The following is a 4,244-nucleotide window of genomic DNA, read 5'->3' on the forward strand; positions in this document are numbered from 1 at the left end:
GGAGAAGACTCTTGAGAGTCCCTTGGACTGCAAGGAGATCCAACCAGTCCATCTTAAAGGAGATCAGTCCTGGGTGTTCATTGGAAGGACTGATGCTGAAGCTGAAACTCCAATATTTTGACCACCTGATGTGCAGAGCTGACTCATTTGAAAAGACTCTGATGCTGGGAAAGATTGAGGGAGGGAGGAGAAGGGGACGACAAAGGATGAGATGGTTGGATGGCATCTCTGACTTGATGGACATGGGTTTGGGTGGACTCCAGGAGTTGGTGATGGACAGGGAGGCCTGGCATGCTGCGATTCATGGGGTCGCAAAGAGTCGGACACAACTGAGCAACTGAACTGAACTGACTGAGTGTGATGTCAAAAGATGATACTTATGGGGAAGTAAAGGTAAAACCCAACAAGAAACAATGTCATGATTAGGTGGAAAGGGGCGTTGCCATCCTCAAATTGGGAGCTTGGAAGGATTTTGATGTGAAGGAAAGGCTCCAAGATGGGGGATTATGGGGGTGTTCAGGAGAGGAGGAGGGTCTGAGCCCTCCTAGAATGGAGGGCCAGAGAAGGCAAATGGCACCCCACTCCAGTGCTCTTGCCTGGAAAATCCCATGGATGGAGGAGCCTGGTAGGCTGCAGTCCATGGGGTCGGTTAAGAGTCGGACATGACTGAGCAACTTCACTTTCACTTTTCTCTTTCATGCATTGGAGAAGGAAATGGCAACCCACTCCAGTGTTCTTGCCTGGAGAATCCCAGGGATGCGGGAGCCTGGTGGGCTGCCGTCTATGGGGTCGCACAGAGTCGGACACGACTGAAGCGACTTAGCAGCAGCAGCAGAGTGGAGGGCTTGGGGTGGGGGTACTGGGACTATAAGGTTGACTCAGGTTTCACGAGACTTGGAATGTCAGGCACACTAGTTGGAACTTCATTCTTAAAGTCATGGGAGGCCACTGCAAGTTTTTGAACAGGTTAGGACAAGGACAAGTGTGTGTTGTAGAAAGAAGAGTCGGGTTTTAGTCAACACAGTCGGCACTCAGATAGGTGCTGTGTGAGTGGACTCTGGAAAAACAGCTTAACCAAGTCCTTTGGTGGAGAGAGTAGGAGGTATCAGGTGCTAGAAGTCTGGATGGAAAGCTCTCGAAATGGCAGTGAGATATGCACACCCCTACCTGACCATGGCTTGAAAAGTAAGGAAGCTTATTAGTTTCGCCTGGAAGTTCTCAGGAAGGACAGGCTTCAGGACCCCGAAGACCCAGAGTCCTCCCCCCGCTCCTGCTCTGTCCTACAGTGTGGGGACACCCCAGGCTAGGTCCCCCCGGTGTGGCAGGCTGGCAGCCTCAGAGGGGCTGTGCCTCCTCATTCAGGTCAAGCAAGACGGGGAGAAAGCCTGCTCTCAGGACAGAAAGAGTTTTCTAGAAGCCTCTGTTACTGACCAGGCTTCTTGGCCTCCTTAGTCAATAGAAATTGACCAGAGGCCAGACAAGAAATGCAGGCAAGGCTTTACTGGGGCTCCTGTTGCAGCAGGAGTTGGGGGGAGGGTGAGAAGAATCTGCAGGTCCCCGTGTTCGCTGGCTCCCCAAGGCCTGGGGGGAACGCATTCCTTATGTGGAGTGAGGGTAAGGGTGTGTCCAGAGGTTGGCCAGAGGGGTGGCTTAGGCGGTGGTGTGTGCAGGGGGCACCCCAGTACCCTGCTTTAGCTCACCACCCCCTTCTTTTGGTCCAGGCTCTTTAAAAGTTGCAGTTGGGTTTTTTTTTTTTTTAATCTTTTTGCAGCTTTTGTTCAGAATTTGTCCCCACTGACTGTGCACGTGGTTCATTTTAGGCCCATAGTTTAGTTCCTTTGTATTTTGTTTCTCAAGAGAAGGTGTGTCCAGGTATAAGCATTGCAGCCCTGCAACAAAGGGTCCCAGGACCCAGGCCTGCCTCACCTCCAGTAACATTCTTCTCTCGCTCTCCCAAGCTGTGTACGCCCACTACTGTCTCTTGAACTAATCACCCCGTAAAGGGAACGGGACCCCCTTGAGACGAACCAGGCCTGTGCCCTGAGCTGAAATGAATTTCATCCAACTCTTCTTTTTTTTTTTTTTTTTGGTATAATGTTAATGTTAACATTAAAAGTTTACATTTAATAAATAAGTACCTTCAACCAAAGTAAACTCCCAAGTGTAAAACGATCATGCTATTCATGAGATAATTAGAAGCTTTAATAAAAAGACCAGGTGACCAGTGACTAGGCCAGTGACCAGGTTCAGAAATGAGACACAGCTTTAAACAGTAATGAAAAGTAGCTTCTTTGGAATTTTTCAGGTTATGTGTGGAGTTTCATGTATGTGGTAGGTTGTTATAGTAACAGCCCCCAAATCACATGCCCTTATGTGTTACCCTCCCAAACTGATGTGGGCTTGACATGTGACTTGCTTTGGCCAATTAGACATTAGCAAATGTGGCACAAAAGGAGCTTGAAAAGCCCTTGTGCTTTCAGTTTTTCTCTCTGGCTGCCCTAAGAGAGCAGGTAAAGAAGCCCAGGTGAGCTCACCTGGATGAAATCATGATGCCTCTAGCTCTTCTGGGCTCCTCAGTGGGGAAGAGAGAGAAAGAATGTCTACCAAATCAATCACATTGTCTAAAGACACTTTGTACCGTGTGAACATTCAATGACAAAAATCTTACACAAATGTAATTAACTGCAATTAGAATAACCTTTCCCTGATGAGGTGATATACTTTGTTATAAAAATCTAAGAACACAGCAGTGACATAAGACAGTAAGACTCGGTTTATTCCACATTTACCTTGAAATTCCCTTGAGGGCACAGTTACAGAGCTGTATAGAAAACTCAGTAACAAAGGGCCCAGAGGACCAGCCTTGGCCACCAGCACAGCCCACAGCAAAGTGACAGCCTCAAACCACTGGGCTGACTTGCTCCACCGCAGCTCGTGGACGAGAATGAATAAACTTCACTCCTATGTCCACATTCCAGCAAAGAACAGCATCAAGAACCACCTTTTGGCCAACAGGTTCCTAAGCACATTTTGGTTTGTACCTCTGTCTCCACCTTTCCTGTGGACGGGCTGCAATTAGGAAAAACTGCTATGAGATGCATGTTGGACCATTTGAGGCTGTCATCAGGTGGGAAAGCGGGCAAGCATGCTGCCCTTTCCTTGACCAAATGCAGTCGCTAGAGCCATGGTTTCACTGCACTTGGAGAGAGCTTTGTTCTCAGGGAGTCAAGAAGTCCTTAGACCCATCCTTCTTTTGGACAATTACACTTAAGCCTTCCCAAGAGGTCCTTTATCTTCTTCAGTGGGGAGGAAACAGACTGGGTAACATCCTGAGGCCCATCTGATCTCTGTCAACAGGGCCTTGTTTCAATGATTACCATTACAGAGAAGGGTTGGTTAACTTCTAAACATCAGATTCCTTACCTGTGAAATGAGGAGGCTTCTTAAGTTAGGTTATTACAAGAACATGAACAAAGTACTAACACGTAAGAGGCAACAATAACACTAACCTCCTACTACAGTTTAAGCATCTGAATCCTTTCTTTGATATGTATAGTGACATTTGATAAATGTGAAACAGTTCATTGAGAACCACTCTAATAGCACTCTTTCTATTCATTCCTTAACTCCTTGACGCAGAATGTCTTGTTGACCAATTGACTATTCTTTACTACAATTCAACTAATAAAACAAGAAGCAGCTTGAGAACAAATTATGACTTAAAAAGTGTTGTTTACAAAGACATACTAAGGAACAGTCATCATATCATGGCTTAGTATAATCCACCAAAGTTAACTAGAACTTGTCAAAGCAAAAACAAAGAGAAAAAACAACCAAAAAACCAAAACAAAAGAAAGATTCACAGAAGTCTAACGTTTTTGGAAAAGAATGCCATCAATGTTTTTCAAGATTTGAGTTCATCTAATGTCAAGAGTCAAACATCCACACAATTGTGGTTACTCTTCTCACCCTTAGGAATGAGTGACCTGTAGATATCGTTAAGAAATAATTAAAGTCCCATAACCTGGAAACACCGTTTACATCTCTAACCAGGTCAACAAGAACACAGTACTAGATTTAGTAAATGTAATATTATCACCAGTCTAACCAGAGCAGGTATTATAAGACCCAAACCATATAATAGATTGATCCACCTGAGAAACTTCTCAGGTCTCTCCTTCAGCATAGTACTGTTTTCTGTAAAATTAAGTGCTATCTAATCTGCTAATTCATGACAAAAAGCA

Source organism: Muntiacus reevesi, chromosome 1, assembly GCF_963930625.1.
Source record: "Muntiacus reevesi chromosome 1, mMunRee1.1, whole genome shotgun sequence".
In the NCBI taxonomy this organism is placed as follows: domain Eukaryota; kingdom Metazoa; phylum Chordata; class Mammalia; order Artiodactyla; family Cervidae; genus Muntiacus; species Muntiacus reevesi.